General features: G+C 38.9%; 1 protein-coding gene across 5 annotated transcripts in view; it reads left to right on the top strand.

Moving 5' to 3' along the window:
• The window catches only part of LOC136876093 (Golgi integral membrane protein 4), a 227,440-nt gene that overhangs the window by 202,113 nt on the left and 928 nt on the right, over positions 1–24,399 (top strand). The window lies entirely within an intron of this gene.

Raw genomic sequence — 24,399 nt, 5'->3', positions numbered from 1 at the left:
TGGAATTTTTCCGTCGGTTAGGGACCAAAAGCTATAATTTCACCAAATTTCAATTTTCTACCTCGTCTGGCAGGTTGTGCCGCCATCTTGATTTGGGGGGGCGGGAGATAAAAATTAAGGAAATACCTGAAAATACCACGAAATCTATAGGTTGTCGCTTTGGATAAATTATACGACTGCGTTCTTATGCTGAGCCCAAAATTTGAGGCCCCCCAACGTGCCCCCTTCAGGGAATTTTGAGAATTTTCAATTTTTCTAGGGATCCTGGGGTCATCAGCTTCTCCCGTACCAAGTTTCAAATTTCTGAGATTTCTGAAAGTGCCTCATTAATTCACGTGTTTTTTCATTTTTAAATATTTATATATACATCGCTCCAGACCGACTTGCTTTTATATATATAGATAGATAGCTTTTCAGTCCACCATATAGTGTGTTTAGTGTCGTTGAAGTGAGGTAATTTGCATATGGATTCAAGTTCGTCTAAAGATATGAATCAAATAAGGGCATGAGAGTAGTACAATTTTTCGAGAAGTAAGACCGAAAATTTAGTTTCTGTACTATTCCCATCAACATGAAGAGGTCTAGGGTAACATACATCTCATTTTTCATTGACTGGAATCAATTCCCTTGCCGTAGATCGAAATGGAAATGGAAATAACATTCCTCGGGACTTCATGTAACGCTAAGTGTAGTAATTTGTTTCTGTTACACTCAGCTGGATGAGTTCAAGTGAAAAAGAAATGTTTGGAAGACTTTACTGGTTGCACGACATTTAGAGCTAAACCTTGGGGTGAAAAGACCTTACAAAATGTTTATTTCTTATGTATTTATCTATGTCATCCCTGAAAAAAAGTACACTAACACATCTAGCATGAATAGTGTCGGAAACAACAGTCTCTTCTGTATTTCAGCCTCATAACGGTCTCATTCGGCAATATCAACATCGTTGTCATCAGAATCATCACTAAAATTAACACTACAGTACTATCCTCATAATCACTAAAACACTCGTATAACATGCTAGAAAAATTATGCCATTGTGAGAAAAGTACACGAGCGAATAGTCAATGAATTTTACAGATCGATAACTTGGCGAAAAATCGTTAAAATGGATCGATAGACACAGAAACGAAAGAATGAAGCTTTATGTAGATGGCTGTGGAGAGACCTCGGACATAGTTCGAAAGAAACTCACAAGATGGAACGATAATGCAGATGCGGCGCAATGTGTGTTCGACACGTCACTCCACAGCAGCAGACGGCTACGTGTGCTATATGTCGCTCCATGCTGTCGGGTAAAGGGCCATCTTGACAGATCTTCAGGCTTGAAGTGGGAAGTACAGGACAAGAAGAAAGCTGGACAAGCACAGGAAAAGGGAAGAAACAAAAGGATAAAAGATAAATACAGGTTATTAAAGAACAGGAATGCAGGACAGACACAGAAGGAGAAAAAGGATTAAAATGGGTCAGTCCATTTAGCTCCTTTTTTTTTTTTTGCTAGCCTGATGCAGCTCTTGTAAGGCAGACTCTTGGACAGAAGTAGGCAGCATCTGCCATGTATGAGAAACTGCATGTTATTATGGTGGAGGATAATATTGGGAACAGCAGACACACCTAGTCTTCAACCTAGCTGGAATCTGAACCTGGGGTCCTCTGAACCAAAGGCCACTAAGCTGACCATTCAGCCAAGGAGCTGGACAGTTGCCTAATGGGAAAGAACAAACAAATAATATCTCGAGTCATATTTTATATAGAAAGACAAGAACTTCAATAGGAACACAATACAGTTTAACCTCAGTAATGGTCAGTGGTGGTGGTGATTATTGTTTTAAGAGAAAGTACAACTGGGCAACCATCCCTTAGTAACACTAATCAGAGGGAAAAAATGGAAAGGGTCTAACATTTTGAAAAATAAAGGTGTTGACCAAAGAAAGACTAAGGGCATGAAAATAAAAGACTCCCTAAGCCTCGAGCCTAATATTATCTGGGTCAGAAGAGAACAAGAGTTTACCAAGAGAGGTCAGATAGGGAAAATGAAAGCAAGGTGCCTGACAGAAGTGGAAGCAATGCCAGACTCAGAGCCTCTTGTCCTGTTTTTAGTCACTTTTTATAACAGGTTGGGGATTCCATGGATGTTATTCTACTGCCCCCACTCATAGGGGCATGGAAACAACAGAAAAATATCAGAAAAAAACATGAAAACACAAAAGGACAAGGACAGTCTCCACATGTTCATACACTGCCATCTTTACAGTGACAGGCACTTTCCTCATCAATACCAGTTCTTACATTCACTTCTTCTCAGTTCTTCTAAGAATTTAGTGAACTGTAAATATTATTATTAAGAAGGAAAATGCCAGGTTGTAAGACGTAGAACCTACTAAATGGATACGGTCAAGACTGACTTAGCACCAAGAGGAAGGACAATGTACGATGTCCTGAAGAACTGGAGTACCATGGAAACTCGAACTATAAACCAATTATGAAGACAACGACAATGATGATGATGATGATGATGATGATGATTTTGTACTGTCCATCTCTATGGCTAAATGGTTAGCGTGCTGGCTTTTGGTCACAGGGGTCCCAGGTTCGATTCCCAGCAGGGTCGGGAATTTTAACCATAATTGGTTAATTTCGCTGGCTTTATTTCGCTGGTTGTATGCGTAGTCTTCATCATCATTTCATCTTCATCATGACGCGCAGGTCGCCTACGGGCTTCAAATCAAAAGACCTGCATCTGGCGAGCCGAACTTTTCCTCGGACACTCCCGGCACTAAAAGCCATACGCCATTTCATTTTTTTATTTTTTACTAAGGAAGTGGAGCAAGTTTTATTTTATTTATCTTGTGGTTGAGTGACAGTATAATGCTAAAATAACTTAATTGACATATTACATACTGTGTGTACATATTAAAGCCAAGGTCTTTGCAAAATAAAAAGTTTCCCTTCAAATAGACTTTCAGCTTATTAGGTTATTTCAAGCACATATAGTACATTCCAGAGAAATGTTATTTACACAACAAAATGGCCAAACAAACACTGGTGGGAACCAAATCTACTACAATAAGAGAACATCCAAACCCATGACATTTCCAAAAACTGTTCAAGTAGTTAGCAGAATGTAAAACCAATACTATCATTACTAAACACAAATGATTTTAGTATGGAACACATTTGAGTTTCACCGCTATTAAAATAACTTCCTGGGAAGTTTATCCAATAAGCCTGTATTTCAGTGCACTAGGGGGATACATCACCTTCAAGAAACCTTAATATACCTTTATCTGGATATAAAAATGTGATTATGAGTAATAAATTTCATTTTTGTTCCGTATTGAAGTGCAATTATAAGAAATAAATTGACTTAATTACTTTTCAATACAATATATCAAGTAAATAATATTATATCAGTCTTGGGACTAGTTTCTGCCACTTAGTGGCCATCTTCAGCCAAATAAAAATTAAACAGATGATGTGATAACTAAAACATATTAAAACTTTTAGGGGCTTAAGTGAATGGATAAATCAAGTAGACATGGGAGGGTTCAATAACTTACCTGCTTACATGTCCAAAATGCATCAAACTATCAGCCGAAGAGCGTGTGTCTGGTCCTGTGGTGAGTGGTTAACTAAAATGAGCCTAAAGGTCTAACTGGACGAGTTCTTACGTATTATATGCGTAAATGAGGAACAACTTACAATTCAAACAATTTAATGAACGAAAGCATAGTCAACTGCAATATCAAAATCAAATATTTTACAAACATAATGCACTAGAATGGTGAAAAAATTGCCAAGAAGTGGCTGTCATTACAAATCTTGAGATTGGTGACTGTGTTTCTTTATTTGATGCTTGAGCTCTAAGTCAACCGTAACTGCGAAGAAAATTGTAGTTTTAGGATTAGTAACATTTCGCAGAATAATAACATTAGCCCTAGAAAATTCCCTACCGGGCAAGTTGGCCGTGCGTGTAGAGGCGCGCGGCTGTGAGCTTGCATCCGGGAAATAGTAGGTTCGAATCCCACTTTCGGCATCCCTGAAAATGGTTTTTCGTAGTTTCCCATTTTCACACCAGGCAAATGCTGGGGCTGTACCTTAATTAAGGCCACGCCCGCTTCCTTCCAACTCCTAGGCCTTTCCTATCCCATCGTCGCCATAAGACCTATCTGTGTCGGTGCGACGTAAAGCCCCTAGCAAAAAAAAAAAAAGAAAAAGAAGAAAATTCCCTTGCATACAGGACATATTTACAACAGTACATAGACATAGGTCTAAATTATACCCTTCCAAAAGGCAAAGAATTGACTGCGGATGCGGTTCCGCCAATCCAGATGAGTAATTGAACTTATGACCCCTGGTAATCACACGGTTACCTGACTCTAACAATAAGCATAAGATACACAAGAATATCACCAATAACGTGCACACAAGTACTGACAGGCGGGCGATGCATCTGCCACCAGAAAAAAAATAACTGCAAAGAAAAGAAACAAAATATTATGCATGCGGACATTTAAAGATGGTCGGCTTCCACGGGCTGAGGTAGGTCTGTCATTGACTGGCGAAGGGGAGGGATGGACTCACCCTACCTAGCGATAGAAAATGAAAGTACAGTCATGTACTACTTATTCACAATAACTCTAGCGCAACTCTCATATAGCACATCTTACTCTCGAGATCCAGGTTCGAGTCAAGCGTATGGTAGTGTAGAACTCGGTCGGAAATTTAGATAGCTTTAGTTTCAACGTTGCATCAGCCTCCGCAACTAGCCCAAATCATAGGAAAACACACAAATCAACCATGCCTATGTATCATGCAAATTCTACAATAACCTAACTATATCTTACTATTTTCCCCGTTATCTGAGAATAACAAACTTTCTTTTTGATGATCCATACCTTCCAATATTTACATTATCCTGCGTAAGGAATACGCTGAACTATCTCTAGAAACAATCCTACGTTATTCTTAACTCCCATATTACCCGTAAAATAGAACTATACAAATTACCCATGCACTAGTCCTATGAGAATTTATCTGCTGCCTCAGGTGCTTTATTAATCTCATAATTATATTATCAGATTGCGTGATGGGCTTACACAACATGAACATACTGCAATTCAGTGACCTGAGGGGTCTAAGTCGCATCTCAGCTATATCAAATACTTGCCAAAGAGGCTTAATTCAATCCTATTTACACAACTAAACAATAACTCTCTGTGAGGTCATTACTATCCCTAACATATGCTAACAATCTTTGTTCACTTAGCGCATTGTAGGCGGCCTTTCTGCTTCCTCCATCGAGACCTGGCTACACCATTTTAGCCAGACAGTGTTGAAGATGTCGTCCTGGATCGGTCCTCTTGTTCTGGACTCCATAGGCAGCTCCATCATGAGGTCGTCTTCCCGAGGTTCAGCTTGAAGATCTCGTGCATTCGGTCTCAAACTTATTATGTCACTTACTGGAATGAAATGCTTAGTTATTGAACCCCACAACACCACTGTCACTCCCACTCAGTTTCATAGGCGTAAAAATAAATTACTGGCATTTCATGAAGTTAACATTATTGTCCTGGCAACATACAAAATTACGCACAAATATGTGTGAAGGCCTACTTAATTGGAATATATAATTAGTAGCCTTATCCATTGAACTATATTTCACTTCCGTTAGCTCAACCCCACCCCACACGTGCGTCCCATAACACCACATGAATAATTTTAGTTAGTGGCTCTAAGCCTGTTGCCGATTAGCGTCTATTTCTACACTTGCCCGCACCGCTTCTGTGAAGAAGTCTATACGTACGGCAATGTCTCCCATCTGATACTTGTAGATTCGCGACCGCACTGCAAAAAATCTGAATCTAGCCACATATTAAAATAATTATTGAACAGGCTTACAAAACACTTCTCCACTGAATAAAATTAGCGCGACCACGCTGGAGTAATTGCAGTCTTTGTTCAATCAAAGGTTTATGGTGCAATAACCAGACAGACGTACACGCGACACGCACTGACATCGACCTTACTGCAGAGTGAGATGCCTCCCTCCAAATCTTCCAGTTCTTATAGGGAGCAAAAAGTGAAGCCACGCGAGTCACCAAGATACACACTTAACTCTGGTATGCAGATGCTTGACTGCCTCCCACGGTGTGCGCACTAATGCAGATTTATTGAATTCGTTACATGTTATTGGCATTAGACACACCGTATTGTTCCTTAAATTCAGGGGATCATTGTAATACTTTTATCTCCCCTAAGAGTCCTCAAGGAGACGAGATCGCTCGATTCCCGTGACGTGGTAAACCTGTCTCTTCCTGCTTTAAATTTTGTTAAGATGGCAGAGTACTTCCCCAAACAAAAGTCACGTATCTCTGTCCTGCTTCTGACAGATCTTCTATCTCGGACGCACATTGCCACACCCAAGCTTCTGCGTTTCGGCTTCGTGCCCATATGCTTGTCGTCCTATTGCGCAACATTACAATTGCGTTAAATATCCCATATCTAGTCGTGAACAGTACGGTTCAATATGTATACCAAACAAAAACAATGTTGCAAGTAGGAGCTTCCATACAAGATAGAGCATGTTCATCATCATCATTATAATCATTTCCTATTATCCAGCTGTAGCCGGGTAGGGCAAATATAGTTCCTCTCCACTTTCTTCGGTCTTTCCACCACTCCTCTAACACTGTGTCCCAGTCCAGGTTTCTTTCTCTAATACTGCGTTGGATTGTGCCCTTCCATCTCAATCGTGCATTTCCATCACCTTTTTTGGCATTCTTTCATCACTCATTCGCTTTATGTGCCCAAACTATCTTAGTTGGCTCTTCTCTATTCTATCATTCATTTCTTCCACTCCGATTTCTTCCAAGATTTTCTCATTCCTTATTTTGTCTCTTCTACTCTTCTGTATCATACTCCTCAAGAACTTCATTTCAGCTGCCTGTGTTCGACTCTCATCCTTCTTTGTCATTGTCCAAGTTTCTGCTCTGTAAGTCATTATGGGTACGTAATACATCTTGTACATAGTTTACTTTGCTTCCATTGGCACATCTTTGTCCCATAACATGTTTCTTACACTGTGATAGAAACAGCTGTCCGACTCGTTGGCCGAACGGTCAGCGTACTGGCCTTCGGTTCAGAGGGTCCCGGGTTCGATTCCTGGCTGGGCTGGGGATTTTAACCTTAATTGGTTAATTCCAATGGCACGGGGGCTGGGTGTTTGTGTTGTCTTCATCGTCATTTCATCCTCATCAGGACGCGCAGGTCGCCTACAGGTGTCAAATAGAAAGACCTGCACCTGGCTAGCCGAACCCGTCCTGGGATATCCCGGCACTAAAAGCCATACGACATTTCATAGAAACAGCTTCCAGCTTGAATCCTCTTACTAATTTCAACATCCAGTTGAGCATTCTCCATTAATTCACTCCCCATGTTAACGCCCTGAAATATAACAGATTTTTGGCCATGGGACAGCATGTGGGTGATACTAACCATAAGTTCACTAATATCAACCAAGACTTGAAAATTCTTAAAGTTATACAAAAAGGCCCCCTGCTCAATAAAACGGAAAATTTGTTTTATCCATCTGGAACAGTTTTTCAATCCTGACTTCCATCTAAATGAAATTCCAGAAAAATCAAACATTTTATTTGACCTTTTAATTCCTATCTTTAGTAATCATGTCTCAGATTAAAATAATTCTTTCTTTTATAAACTCTTTGAAATTCCCCTCTCAGCAGTCTTTCTCTCTGCATCCTTTAGCCCCACCTTAGAACCCCCTTCTCTCCTTCTCCCTTCCCTCCCTTCTTTATTCCCTCCCCTCCTTCCTCTCTCTATTTACTCCTTTGTTACATTGTCTGCTTCCTACAGGAAGTTAGTACCTGTTCCCTATCCACTCCTTTGTTTACATGGCCTGCTTGCTTCCTCAAGCAAGTCAGTGCTTGTTCTACATCAGACATTAGAGGTGAGTCTCATAAATCATTCTTCTCCTTTTTTATTTCTTTTCTGTATGTTTATTCATTCCTAATTCTAGCTATCATTTCCTGATTTACTTCTTTGCCTGAGGTCCTAAGTCAACTTAAAGACATTATATTATGACAAGAAGATCATAATCACAATTTTTGCTCATCATTATCTAAAGGCTTTGCCTTGTCACTGCAACCATTGATCTCTTCTCTCTGTGATCCTTTTCATCTCTCCATAACCTTGGCATCCCATCATCTCAACTACCTCTTCAGTGATCTTCCGTGGTTTCCCTCTGCCTTTCTTTCCCATCGCCTTGTTATTATATGTATTTTAATGTTATAATTATTCCTGCAACATTGTTTTTGTCTGGTATACATATTTTTTAGTTATCACGTGTTTTTTAAAATTTTTATTTGGCTGAAGATGGCCACTAAGTGGCTGAAACTAGTTCCAAGACTGATGTAATATTATTTACTTGATGTATTGAAAAGGTCAATTTATTTCTTACTAGCTTGTACCCGCGGCTTTGCCCGTGTTTATTAATTCAACTGTTTTATATAATGAAAAACTATTTCTTCCTTATAGAGCTTCTGGTTGAACTATATAAATGTCCTTCCAAATGGAGCTAAGATATATAGTGTGTTTGCCTTTCCAACTCTTGAATAAACCACGTACAGTTAACGGTGGGAGAAGCAGCCTTTTCGAAGATGGAGTCGTACAACCTTAAGGGATTGTTCTTGTGCCTTGTTGATGTTCATAGTGAAACTGAAACAAACGGGGAACTGCAGACATCTAAACTTAAACTGTATATCCGAAGAAATTATTTGAATCCGAGGAATGAATATTACTTCGCTCGCGGCATGCACAATCATGAGAATGGCTTCAATAATATTAGTCATCAGTTTCAGAGTCGTGTTCATTGCAGGGGGCAGGATTCTTATTCTTAAGGATAATCGGTGCCACAATCGTCCGCTCTAAGATGTTCGAGGGTACTCCAGGTGACTTCAAGTCTTTCAAAGCTCTGGCGTGTAGTCGATAGACTGGTAACTTTGTAGAACATCGGGTAATTTTGTAAAAGTTGCTTGTTGATGACGTTGACAGCTTCACTTCTTGGAGCAAGAATTGCTCTTTGACATAGCCATGCGTAATTGGTGAAATGCTGTGGCCACGAATGTTAAAAATTTCAGATCTGTGCGTGTTTATTATAATCTAATCTTCTTTACTATAGCCTATCTTTTCTCTAACTGAAGTAATAAAACATGAGATTGAGTTAGTTGAAAGAAAATATGGTAACCGGATAATTCTTGTGAGTGTTACTTATTGATGACGTTGACAGCTTCATGTCTTGGTGTAAGAATTGCTGTTAGACACAGCAATGCGTCTTATATATTTCCTCTAAATGTATGCATGTCCAACCCTTGTCCTTTTTATCTTCGCAGTTTAGGTATGAAGTGAGATGAATCTTCGTAGCGAGTTTTTACGACCGGATATCTTTCATGACATCAACCTAATCGGATGAGTTAATGAGATGAAATGAATGACATGATATATGATAGTAAGAATGAAGAGGATGAAACCCAGCGCCGGCACATAGCTCACTCCTCTTGAATAGCTCAAGACTTTATGTCCCCAACCAACAGACGAATCACCATCAACAGCATCATGTGCCCTCACACCATATAAGACCAAAAATGGCTTCCTATGCCATGGGCGTAAAATAGCTCCTTGAATTGTGTTCCCTATCTACGTTATGTACGTTGCCTAGCGACAGTGACTCTATGCATATAATCTTGGTGACAGCACGTTAGATTGTCATATCCCAATACACGTTTTCCGATGGTTTTTCATTCATAACTCACCAACGAAAGTGAAAATGAAAATTCCGGCTTCGAGGTACATTCGGACCCCCTTCCATCTACCTATGTTCAAAATTTCAGATCTCTGCGTGCTGTAGATTTTGCTGGGCATCGCGCACAGACAGACAAACACTTCCTTTTGTTATTATAGATAAAAATGGAGTTGTTGCTATTAAAACAATGCCTTCAAATAAGAGTAACCAAAGATGTTGTGACTGCAGGACCTACAGAAATATGGCTGTTTTGCACTAAAGGTGTGGCTTATTGTGCACGTGCTAAATAGCGAAGCAGTAGATAAAATGAGATCAACTTAACATACAACTTCATTGTGCAAAGTTTGCTAGAGCACAAATGTTGATATTTGAAGTAGATGCTTCTCTTTTTTGTATTGTAGCATTTTTTACCTTTTCTATAAATGCATGAGTATGTTTTGCTTTGTTTAATGTCTTTCCTGTTCTGTAACTTTTTTAGTACAACTATTTTCCTCCTGTTCCTACTTCTGAGCTTCAGTGGTTTTTGCTTATGAATGGCATGCTATACTTAACATAAAAAAATTGTCATTGATTGGTTAAAAATGTAATTATAAACTGCTAACCTTAATACATGATTAACCTATTTGCAGAATAAAGAAAAGACTTGAAAAGGAATGTTTACTAGCCGCATATCAATTTTTATTTCTTCCACACAAACAACAAAATATAGGTCTACTCGTATGAGGAGAGGCCTGTAACACAGAAAGATGAATTTGCTGTAAAGCCTATTTTTTTAGTTTTTCTTTTTTTCTTTTCTAAGGAATAATTGAACCATCCCAAAAGAAGTTGTGTAAAAACTACACACCTCTGTGGATAAAAAATTGCATTTTTATCCATACAGAATATACTTTTCTTTTGTAGTGAATCAATATAATTATCTCCTGTAATTCAGAAAATATGTTTGTAAATGTCAGTGTATGTCACTTGCTGTGTCCCACTCTGTCATAATACTGTTCATTTTACATAACTTTCATTTTTACTTTTGGTTTTCATTTTAATTCAAACATTGCTGAAAGTATTTACATCTAATTTTGTATGGTGGTGTATTTTTTAACAGGCTCTAGGTTAGCTTTCTTTGATGCAAGTAATTTTACTTTATTTTAAATAATTAATAGTGTAAAAATGAAAAACATTTACATGAAAGGTAACAGTTTAAAAACTGTGTTGTTTAGGAATAGAAAAGTTAGCAGCACCTCTAATGGACATTGTAGCAACATTAGTTATTGATAGGAACATTTTTACTTGGTATGCTTGCTTCCACGGGTCTTATGGTACTGTTGTATGTAATGATTAAAAATACAAAGGCGGATCAAATATAAATGGGAATTTGAATGTACCGCTGCTGTAAAAATGAGAAACATTTATACCATATAAAATTATAAAATTATTAATAGGCGACTTCAACGCTCAACTAGGCAGAGAAAGAAAATACCGTGACATCATCGGAAAATGGCCAGCACACAAGAAAACAAATAAAAATGGAGAGAGACTAGTTGACCTGTGTAGAAACCATAATTTAATCTCAAAATCTACATGTTTTAAGAGGAAACCTCAAAAACTCAAAACATGGAAACACCCTGACTACACTAAAGGAGAATGGCAACTGGACCACGTCTGCATGGACAAATACCACCACCACAAAGAGATCTATAACGTCAAAGTCCTCCGAGGAATAGACACAGGTTCAGATCACTACGTAGTTAAAATTAAAATTAAACTCACTCCCCAGAGGAGACAACAAAAGCAAGCCCTTAAAACTAAAAGAAAAATAGATCCTACCCAGCTAATCAACAACAAAAATTACCAGAAAGCAACTGAAAAAATAAAAATCACAGACAAACTTGAAGACTTAGTACACAACCTTAAACAAATTGCAGAAGACCTAGCTCCAATTAAACCACGTAAAAAACACCAATGGTGGAACAGTGAATGTGATGAAACAGTGGAGAAAAGACATCAGGCATGGCTATTACATCAGTCCCAAAAGACAGAAATATCCTATCAAAAGCTAGTAAAACAGAGAAAAGAAACTACCCAAGTCTTAAGAAGAATAAAAAGACAACATCATAAGGACACCCTGCAGTTAATTGAAGAACAGTTCAGTAAAACTAAATCAAGGGACTACTACAAAACCTTCAGAAAGCAGCTCCAAAAATATGAACCCCCGACCCTACTGATGAAGGATGAAGATGGTAAGCTGGCCCATAACAATAAAGACAATGCAGAAATTCTGGCTAAACATTTCAACAAGCTTTTAAATTGTGAGGAACCTACAGAACTCCTTCATTTGGACACCAACACCCCGATAAAAACATCACCAGAAAACATCAATCCCCCCACAATAAAGGAAGTCTACCAAGCTCTGAATAAATTAAAAAACTACAAAGCGCCAGGAGAAGATCAGACCTTTGCGGAAATCTGGAAATATGCAGGAACCTCAGCAAAAGTTGCCCTCCATCAACAACTTGTCTCTATCTGGATTAAAGAAGAACTACCAGAACACTGGACAACAGCCCTCATTCATCCTCTGCACAAAAAAGGGGACAAAACCGACCCTAATAACTACAGGGGAATCTCTCTCCTAGACATAACATACAAAATATTTTCAATAATCATCCTTAATAGGATAAGTTTACAACTTGAGAAAGAACTAGGAGAATATCAAGGAGGTTTCAGACCCTGGAGGAGCTGTCCTGATCAGATCATGAGTCTTAAGTTGATAATGGACTATAACAGGAGAAGAAGCAGAGATATGGTGATAACATTTGTAGATTTCAAGAAAGCTTATGATTGCATCCATAGAGAATCTCTGTTTAAAATTTTAAGGCACCTTGGACTACACCCCAAATTAATAAACATGATAAAATTGACTCTTACCAATACCAAGTCAAAAGTGAAGTTTAGGGGGGAAACATCAGAGACATTTGAAATTAAAACTGGACTACGGCAGGGAGATGGGCTCTCACCACTATTATTTAACTGTGCTCTAGAAATGGTAATGAGGGAATGGTTTAGAAAATGTCCCCCCAAAATAAAGATTGGCCGAAAAATCAAAACAAATTGCCTGGGTTTTGCTGACGATTTAGCATTACTAGCAGTGGACATAAAAGAAGCAAAAACCCAGATATCAGAACTTCAAAACATTGCAAATAAAATTGGCCTCAAAATATCATTTGAAAAAACAGAAATTATGCCCCAAAAACCAACACAGCTAAAAGAAGTCACCATAAATGGTAATAAAATCAAAATAGTAACTCAGTTTAAATATCTTGGAGAAGTAATAACACATAACTTAAATGAAAAAATCTCAATCCAAGTAAGAACAAATAGATTAGCTAAAGCACAAAAATTAACATGGGATATCTACAAAAAGAAATGTCTATCAATAAATACAAAAATAAAACACTACAACACAGTTATAAAACCGGAAGCTACATATGCAGCAGAAACACTCTTTTACCTGAATAAACAATCAAAGACTGACAGACTTCAGAAAATTGAAAGGAGGATTGGAAGAACCTGTATCAACAAAAAATATCAGAAAGATGGACAGTGGCGGTTAATACCTAACAAAGTCGTGTACAAAGAGCTAGAACCCATTACAGATACTATGCGTAAGAGGAGACTGGGATTCTTTGGACATATCATGAGGATGCAGGACTCGAGACTTCTGAAACAACTAGTACAATACAATCTCGTCTCAAAAAATACCACAACAGGATGTAAATGGATCAGAGAAGTAAGAGAGGATCTGAAGGAAATAGGCCTTACAACAGAAGACACCAAAAATAAGATAAAATTGAATACAAAACTCAAGAATACAAACCTCCGCTTTACCCTTACACAAAACAAACCAACAACACGCACATTTTCAACTGAGGAAAGGGCACGAAGATCGGAGCGTCTGAAGAAGTACTGGGAGGACCGCAAAGCCCGAACAATCCCTTCAAAGAGACCTGAACGACGGACTGACTAAAGTGATCCTATGTGGTCATAAAAGAAGAAGAAGAAGAAGAAGAAGAAGGTTAACAGTTTAGAATACTGTGTTGTTGATGGGGGTGTCTGGAGAAGGGGTTTGTGCGCACGATCGACAGCAGAAAGCTGGGCTGCTTCTGTATGCCATGAGTGAGCAAGAATTGCACACGTCTGTTGTGCACTGCATCATTATCAGATTTCTCTCAAAAGTGGGCACCAAACCTTCCAAAATATTGAGATGGCTCTGTGCATAGTTTGGGGAAGAAACACTTTTGCAGACTCAAGTGTATGAGTGGGCTAAAAAATTTGTGGCATAAAGATAAGCTGTGGAAAATGAACCCCACGAAAGGAGACCGCGGACAAGCATCACTGCAGAAAACATTATTGCCGTTAGTGAAATTATTGGTGAAGATCGGCGAATAAAAATTTTGCAAATTGTTTTAGCCGCAGGAATAAGTTATGGAACTGTTCAAACCATCATCTGAGATGAACTCCTTTTCAGAAAATTGTCTGCCGGCTGGGTTCCTCGTCTCCTCAACTAGATACAAAAAACTTTATGCCACGAAGTTTGTCAGAGACTCCTGTCTTGCTACGAGGAGGAAGGAGAGGATTTCTTGTGTCATATTGTGACTTGTGAGGAAACTTGGGTGCATCATTACACCCCAGAGTCCAAGCAAGCATGGAGTGGCGGTGAAGAGACTAAGCAAGTCCGGTCAAAAAGAAAAAACGCCCATCTGCTGGAAGGTGCTTGCAACTGTTTTCTGGTATTCCATGTGTGTTTTGCTGCTGGATTTTCTCTATGAACAAAGAACAATTAATGCAGCGTATTACTGTCACCTTTTGGATGAAGCAAAAGCTGCATATTGCAACAAGCAACACCGGCAACCGATCCGAAACGTCATTCTTCGCTATGACAATTCCAAGCTTTAATGCGGGGAAAACAGGAGGAAACTCACTGAACACCCCTGGAACACCCTCCGTTCAGTCTAGATTTATCGCCCTGCGACTACCATTTGTTTGGACCACTCGAATAAGACCTAGAAGGACAGCAGTTCGATGATGATGCAAGTGTAGAATAGTTCATGCGCAACTGGCTCCACATACGTCCCGCTTCTTTCTGTCAGGACGGCATGAAAACTTACCAAAGCGATGAAGAAAATGTGTATTGAAGGCAGGATAGTATGTAGAAAAGTGATCTCTATATTAGTTTTCTGAGTGCAAAAGGTTTGAAAGTTATCGATATTCATCGTCAGATCTGTGCAATTTATGGATTAAACATTATGAGCGATGGAATGGTTAGGAAATGGGCTCGAGCATTTAAAGTTGGCCGCAAAGATGTGCATGATGAAGAACGAAGTGGGCGACCTTCAGTTATTAGTGAAGATTTGGTGCAGGCAGTTGACAGAGCAGTGAGAGAAAACAGAAAACAAAAAACAGACCAGACTTCACAGTCGGCGGGACTCTCGATCAGCGAGGCCATTTCAAATGCTTGCCAACAAACGTACACAAGGGTGACTGTTGCCGTGATGGCGTCTCAGCTTGCCAATAGATACGGGTACACAGCGCACATGCACAGAATGCCGACCGCAGCGCTGCATCGGCGGAATATCAAAACGATACTTACTTTAAAAACATGCTTCGTATTTGTAAAGAACGTTTCCTAGTGAAAATTTCACTGAAGAAAGGCACACAACAAACAAATTCTTTAGACCAGAAATCCTTCATATCTGGCGAATGAGATGTTAGACTTTTGTGTAGGGCCTAAAGGTGTAAATAAATCACTAGACTCATGTTTATAGAATATAATAATCATAGTAATATAATTATAGTTAATAATAAAAGTTCTGAGTTTAATCTGACTAGGTAAAAATGTGCATAATTAATTAGACCACACTGCTGGAACATGTGACAGAAAATTGTACTGCAAATGGTTAAGGTGTAATTGTATGTGTGTATGTACATATGTAATACTACTACTACAAGGATGGGAATCACATTCTGGTTAGAACTGCAAAGACTGTGAAGATGGAATTTCACTTTGAACTTCATACAGTTCTGAGTATATTTAATTCATTTGATTTCCACCTAGTACTCTGTGAAGTAGTACTAATACTCCTAGGATTAAGACCAATACTGTTACTTATCACTGATTATTTTCTTGTTGCAGAAAAGTCTTTTAACCCATTCAATGTCAAACCCGTACATATATGTTATTGAACGCCGTGGCTCATCCGCCAAACCCGTATATATACATTTTGGTGCAATGTGTACTTCACCGATCTCACAAATGAACACGATATAGGGATATAGTGTCATGCTTTGAGATTCTGTGGAACTGCTCAAAGAAGTTCTGTACGGCAGATATACCACTCCATTATGCATGTTTTTAAAGCGATTTGGTGTTATTGCAGCTTTGTAGGAGTGGAACATATTTCCCGCTAACGTGTAGCCATCATGGTGTCTTGAAGTATACATTCATCTCTTGTCGACGAAGAAATTTAATGTTTCCTCATAAATAGTGATTCTGGAGAGCTATATTTTGATAATGATGGAGAATATCTAAGTAGCGATATTGAACTACAAGAAAGTGCGAGGCAAAGTAGTAATGATGAATCTCATACGGAATTGTCACCACTTCCTCAGATAAATTACACTGACTGACAGAGCAAATGCAACACCAAGAAGGAGTGGTCAGAACTTTATGCCAATTGCAGGGTAGACTGACGTCACTGAGGTATGCTCATGATGTGAAATGCGCCGCTGTGCTGCGCACATAGCGAACGATAAATGGGACACGGCGTTGGCGAATGGCCCACTTTGTACCGTGATTTCTCAGCCGACAGTCATTGTAGAACGTGTTGTCGTGTGCCACAGGACACGTGTATAGCTAAGAATGCCAGGCCGCCGTCAACGGAGGCATTTCCAGCAGACAGACGACTTTACGAGGGGTATGGTGATCGGGCTGAGAAGGGCAGGTTGGTCGCTTCGTCAAATTGCAGTCGATACCCATAGGGATGTGTCCACGGTGCAGCGCCTGTGGTGAAGATGGTTGGCGCAGGGACATGTGGCACGTGCGAGGGGTCCAGGCGCAGCCCGAGTGACGTCAGCACGCGAGGTACGGCGCATCCGCCGCCAAGCGGTGGCAGCCCCGCACGCCACGTCAACCGCCATTCTTCAGCATGTGCAAGACACCCTGGCTGTTCCAATATCGACCAGAACAATTTCCCGTCGATTGGTTGAAGGAGGCCTGCACTCCCGGCGTCCGCTCAGAAGACTACCATTGACTCCACAGCATAGACGTGCACGCCTGGCATGGTGCCGGGCTAGAGCGACTTGGATGAGGGAATGGCGGAACATCGTGTTCTCCGATGAGTCACGCTTCTGTTCTGTCAGTGATAGTCACCGCAGACGAGTGTGGCGTCGGCGTGGAGAAAGGTCAAATCCGGCAGTAACTGTGGAGCGCCCTACCGCTAGACAACGCGGCATCATGGTTTGGGGCGTTATTGCGTATGATTCCACGTCACCTCTAGTGCGTATTCAAGGCACGTTAAATGCCCACCGCTACGTGCAGCATGCGCTGCGGCCGGTGGCACTCCCGTACCTTCAGGGGCTGCCCAATGCTCTGTTTCAGCAGGATAATGCCCGCCCGCACACTGCTCGCATCTCCCAACAGGCTCTACGAGGTGTACAGATGCTTCCGTGGCCAGCGTACTCTCCGGATCTCTCACCAATCGAACACGTGTGGGATCTCATTGGACGCCGTTTGCAAACTCTGCCCCAGCCTCGTACGGACGACCAACTGTGGCAAATGGTTGACAGAGAATGGAGAACCATCCCTCAGGACACCATCCGCACTCTTATTGACTTTGTACCTCGATGTGTTTCTCCGTGCATCGCCGCTCGCGGTGGTCCTACATCCTACTGAGTCGATGCTGTGCGCATTGTGTAACCTGCATATCGGTTTGAAATAAACATTAATTATTCGTCCGTGCCTTCTCTGTTTTTTTCCCCAACTTTCATCCCTTTCGAACCACTCCTCCTTGGTGTTGCATTGTCACTGTCAGTCAGTGTATTTTTTCCCCAAATGTAAATAATTTTGATAATACCAGTTCTTGGATCAACAATTTTATATTATATTTCAGTAATAGCATCACCGAGCGGAGTAGCCGTGCATATTAACATGCTATGTCTATGGAGCCAAGCTCTGCGCTCAGCAGGCGAGTGGGTTCGAACCCCACCATCAGCTGTCCTGAGATTTTTTTTTTTTTTTTTTTTTTTTTTTTTTTTTTTTTTCCCAAGCAAATGTCAGAACAGTTCCTATTCATAAACCACAGCCGATTCCTTCCACTTCCTTACCCAGTTGCATTATCTTCTCAACTGAGATTTGCATCGGGAAGGGCATCCGGTCGTATCATCCCCGACCCCGTATTGGGCTGCAGGACTAAAGGGACGATATGCATTCCATTAATAGTGTTCCAGGGTAAATGTAGAACTCAGAGAGGTGAAAGAAGGTGCGGGCTTGAATGGGTCTACTACAATATCAAGAATTTAATTAAAATTTTAACAAAGGTTATATTTCTTTCAATACTAAAAAAATAAAGTTAACAAATTTCCACTAGGTGAAATCATAAGGAAAATCAGGTACAATGCCAATCTTGAAACGAGACTTGGAGAAATCCAAGATTCAGAACTTAAACAATTTTGGGCTTCATGCCCCTAGTTTTACAACTTCTGAGCTACCAGCTCAAGTTTGCAATTCAAAATGAGAAATAATTTAGTCAAGGGCAGAAATCCCCTAATTCAAGAACACTTGCTCCCTAAATTACAATGACAAGCCTTCCAGAGGCACCCCTTCACTATTACAAAATCTTGAAAAGAGCTTACAGGTTCTCAGTTTCTTCCAGCCTACTCAAGGCAACATTACATGAAAATCTGACAATCTCTGGCCTCTCAGGGCACTATTTACAAATTGAAATATTTTTACACAGGGGTATCTAGTACCCAACCTACTGGGCCTTTGAGGAAAAAGAACAGGTTAAATAAATGACCCGAACACAAACTGAATGGAGGCGAACACTGCGCTCCAGATAATGAAATATAAAATCCTACAGGGCTCGCGGCCGATGAAACAGGAGCTATTCCCAAACTACTGAGGTGGCTCACATGGAAATCACTTTAACGCATTATAGGAAGAAAACAGTTACGAAAACGTAGTCACCTCAAACCAAGATGAAGGGGAGCTGTCACTCTCTATCCCCAATTTACATTTAAAACTTTATGAAATTTTTATATTAGCCGAAAGAAGATTTACATTTTAGAAAAGTTTCTTACATAAGTAAAGATTCGGACCTTCCCCTCGGATAAAGCTAAGGAGGTAGCTACAGAAAAGAGAATTTATGTGGCCATTACCTTGTAGATGTTCTGCCAGCCTGCCTTAACACACACACTTAGAAAGGCGGCGATCAATTGACAAGATAGCCAGAAAAGGCCGCAGTTTATATACCCTCAGGGAAGGTTCGAGAGAATTCTGGGCTAATCCGTACATACCCTCTCATTTTTATTGGTTGTACTCAAAAGTTACATTCAAAACTGAACAAGAAGACTGTGATAGGCTGAAAATTAATTACAGAAATTTTTCATTGGCCAGATTCAAAACTGGCGGAATGAGACAGAAGTGTTGCAAACCTAGAGTTACAAAAAAAAAAAAAAAAAAAAAAAAAAAATGAAAGTTGAGAAAACCTATAAACACAAAATTTATTTCAGTAACAACTTCCTTTACTTTGCACTAGAGTGCATGATCATAGTTTTTGGTACTGTCATCTGTGGAAAAATGTCCAAACTTCTTGATGTATAGTAAAACAAAACAAGGAGAAATTCAATCAGTTTAGGAAACGTCACAATAACACAGTTACTTAATATTTCATTGGTGACATCTTCTGATTAAAGTTCCAACTTCATATAGTATCAGTTTCACCTTTTGATCGATAGAGGAGTTTATTAAGGTGCTGATTTTGAATGAGCGGAGTAGAGGTGTACCTCCCGGTACAAATAGTATCAGTAAATATGTATCTGTGAAAGTGCTTCTTCCTTTTAAAAAAAAACCCGGCCCACAGGGCTTGGTTGGTATTCAAAACTCGGCAGTGAAAAGGTTAATGATTGTTATCGGTGGCTCGGAACAGTCATTCATTGTCATTACAATGCTGTTTACAGTATAAATCATTGTATCTTTTAGTGTTTTTGTTTTATGCTTGCACGTAAGTGAATGTAATACAGTAGAAATCCTTTGTAGCGAGTACGGCATATACCGACAACCCCATTATAATGGCAGTTTTTTTCTGTACCTTGAAATTTCCTATATTAAACTGTGTATTATCCTTTGGTTTCAATGAAAACCATGTCACTGATTCATCCGTTATTACGAACGATTAAGCGCGTGCTATTTTTTTCTGTTATCAATATTTATGCATTCCTGTAATTACAGTATAAACCCGTTTCTGTATGACCTAGATTTAGTGTAATCCCGCATTTAATGGAAGAAATTTCAAGTCCCAAAAATTATTCCATAAGAGCAATGCAATTTTATATTCGATTTAACATAATTCATGAGGGCAAAACCTGCATTTAGCATAAGGAAATGTTATAATTCTCAAGTATTTATTTATATTTGTTTTGATTATGGTACATTAACCCTTATAGGATGATATATCATCAGTGACAGTCTTTGCGAGAAAGACCAACTGACGATATATCGTCAATGGTCACAATGGCTTAAAAGACCAGCTGACGATATTTCGTCAGTGAAATAAAAGGATATCTGTAGGCCAAATATTTTAACACATGAATAATATGATGCTATATTAAGTGTCTTGAAGATCTTTTGGGACTGTTAGATTAAAATTTGATTGAGTATGATAGTCAAAGCCCGAAGTAAACACCGACAAGTACAGTGCAGCACATCTAATGCTGAGTGCCACCTCGCACTCACCAGCCCACACTAACCTTATAGCAGAACTGTGCAGTCTGCGGTTGCCGTTTTAACATAAACCACATGTGGCGGCAAGTAACATAATGTACTCTCCTCAGTTTCATCGTTTGTTTGTTTCCTTATTTATGCTATTTCCTTCCCATAAATCTGATAAATCATCTAACAAGACATCGTCAGAGTTCTTGTTGAGTTCTGCCTACAAATCGCAACTGGTCATATGTTTACGAGAAACACTCATTATTTACAAAGGCATAGTTGTACCACTTGAAACGGAAAGCAACATTCAAAATAATTATCCACTTGGAAAGGAGATACCGTAAATTAGCAAACAAACAAACAAACGATAAAACTGAGAACAGTGCCCTAGGTTACTTGCTGCCCCACGTCATAAGGTTATTATTATTATTATTATTATTATTATTATTATTATTATTATTATTATTATTATTATTATTATTATTAATCTTTAACCTTTATAGTACCAGCTGAAGAAATGTGTATACCAAATGCCAAGAAGGACGACATGATGTGTGTATTGCAAAACATATTTGTAAATAAGTTTTTTAAGTGTGGAAAACAACTGGAAACATTTAAAAACATTATTCGGTCAGTTTCAGTGTGTAATATTGTAGGTGTTTGTTGGTGGTATTCGATGTTCTGGCTTTGTATACATAAAGTGTAGGCAAACAATGTGTGCTTACTGCTGTGCTAGTTTTTTAGACTTCAGATCAAGTTGACAATAACAATATTTTGTTAATTTTCCAAACTCCAAAAAGATTTGTGATAATGGAGAAAATGAAGTATGGAATGTAAATAATACATTTGTTATACATAAATTTTGCTTTAGTTTAGAAGTTACAGATACTTCATTTCAACATTTAAGAAACATTTTTAGTATATATATAAAATATTCTTTATTTTAAAATATTAATTTGGTTCAAACTGCCTCCGGTTACATCTCATAAGAAAAAGGGTTGTTTTCTCAAGATTTTGAAAAAAAGAATCATGAAGAAACATTCGTTACAGACTAAGTTATAGGTTTCTGAAAGGAAATGTAAAAATGTGCCTCAAACGCCTTGGTCTTTTTCGCCATACCACATGCTGAACAGCTGGTCTTTTTAGGCGTGCCCTCCTTGAATATACCTGGTCCTAAAAGGGTAAAGAACCCATGAAAAAGACGTCATAAGATTGCTTAGGGTGAGTCAAGGCAGAAGAGGAATTTAGAGTGTGGGCGCTTAGCGCTAAAGTGAAATATCAGACTCGTATATACATCCGACCACGGCTGCTGTAGTATGGTAGAAGAGAACCCCTTTGAAAAATCCTATATTCATCTATGCGATATCCTTGCGTACTATGAGAGCCCTTTCAATGATTCATCTGTTATTACAGGCAAATTCGGGTACGTTAGTTTTTCCGCTATCAATATTCATGTACTCGACTCCAGCTTTTACATTAAATGCGATCGATAATCTTCCATAACGATTCCTCGCTACATGCACAAGCCAGCACGAGCAAGCCCTCTTCCACCCTAGTTGGTCTTCCTCCGACATTCAGAGGTGCTGTCGACATCAATTAATAATACCCCACAACTGAGACGCGTGTAAACAAATATTGGGAGAACATGTTTTTGCAGTAATTACATTGACAGCAGTTGTTAACTCCTTAGAAGTAAAGGCTGAAGTAAACGATTGCTGAATTTTAATACTAAGTTTTTTGCTTTACGTCGCACCGACACAGATAGGTCATATGGTGACGAATACTAAGTATTGAAATAAAATAAGAAAGTTGTACTTCTCCTTCTCAAGATACAGCGGTGTGCATAACTTAATTTCAGATGTTAGATTATATACTTTCATGTCTGGTTAAATTTCAGAATGGTTGTTCCCATGTAGATTTATAGTGAAAAGGTTATCATTACTCTATAGGGAGCTTGAAATATGTTTTCATAATCCGTGCGCGGTAAACCTAGGTTAGATGACTCTGTTTGAAGTAAGAAAATGGAAACATTTGCCACTGAAGCCTCTCGAGTGATGCTAATACAATTTTTAAGAATGATACTGAATATATGAATTCACAAACTATCGGAATTAGAAAATACCATGCTAACACCATATTTTAATGTGTTTTCATGCGAGTTTGGTATCTTTTCCCGAATATTTATGGAAAATCATATATAACCATATAAGAACATCCTTAAATCGAAACAGGTTTGCATTCATTGACAGAAATCTGTCAAAAGGAAGGGTTAACCATGGACCCGCCATTATCAGGAAAAATAGCAAACATATTCTTAAATAACATTGAAAACAACTAAGAGACATAGAGGGAGGCCTAGTTTTTAAGAGGTCTGCTACTAAAAGAGGCTACAGAGCTGGTTACAAATAGAGGATCATGGAAGCACTTATTTCAGAGGCTTGAAGACTGAATGCTAAAAGGCTTAACAGTGTACAGTGGAGATGTATGTGTAAAATAATGAACCATCATGTATGAACCACATTTCCCTGTGTATGGTGAGGATCATCAACCATAGCCTTCAGCAATTATCCAGTTGGGTTCTGTAAATAGCATAGCTCTGTTAATCTGATGATAGTGCAAAGGAACAAATTTGTTAGGCTGTACCCAAGCATGCATGCATATAATTATTTAATTTTTTAAAATGATTATTTGTTTCAAAGAACAATCTAAGCCAAAGCTAGTTGTGGTGCAATACCAGGTCTTGCTTACACAGCTGGGGCAGTTTAACACAAGCACAAGTTTAGCACAAATGGTACAAAGTTGTAACTCCATAGTGTGTAGGGTAGATATCTCCTTGTTTTATTGCTGTCAGTGTAAATAATGTGATGGTGCAATTTATGTTAACATAGGCAAAGATTTCTGGAGAAGGTGTGCTTTCTACTGAAACTTTGATTTGGTAAACCCCCATTTAAAGTTTTTAAACAGGTCCTTGTAAAAATGCTAAGTAGGGGTTTTACTATATATTGAATGCAATTGATCATCTTCGGTATAGTTTTCTCACTATGCACTAGCAAACTCACTCGTCGACATTCTAAAGCGATGCCGGAGTCAATTATTAATATCCATCAACTGCTGTTCTGTAAAGAAAATTTGAAATTAAAGAGGAGAACATGTTGATACACCTCAAGATGTTAGTTCATATTTTCTCGCACGTGGTTAAATGTTGGAAAGGCTATTCCCATGTAAATTTATAGCGAGAAGGTTATTATTTCATTACTGGCACTGTGTCCATGATACATATACAGTTTTGATGCTGTTTGAATAAGAAAACTGAAACGTTTGCCATGAAATGTGATCGATCATCTAAATTTTCATCACCAACTTTGGGTCCCTTTCCAAGCAATGGGACACATATTATTTGTTTTAGGTCTCACCACTTTTTCAGTTTTCAGAGACGCTCATTTGATTATCACTCTTCTCTGAAAAGAGCAACCAAGAAGTTGGTTTTGCTTTTTTCCTTCTGCAACATGTTGCTGTTCCATTTTTGAAAGTAGGGAGAATGTTGAACATCATCTCAAGAAAGTGCTATCCAGAAAAAAATAATTAATATATCCATTTGAGCTGC

Source organism: Anabrus simplex, chromosome 6 (assembly GCF_040414725.1).
Source record: "Anabrus simplex isolate iqAnaSimp1 chromosome 6, ASM4041472v1, whole genome shotgun sequence".
Classification (NCBI taxonomy): domain Eukaryota; kingdom Metazoa; phylum Arthropoda; class Insecta; order Orthoptera; family Tettigoniidae; genus Anabrus; species Anabrus simplex.
Note: the sequence above shows the minus strand (reverse complement) of the source record. Positions and strands in the feature narration are given on the sequence as shown.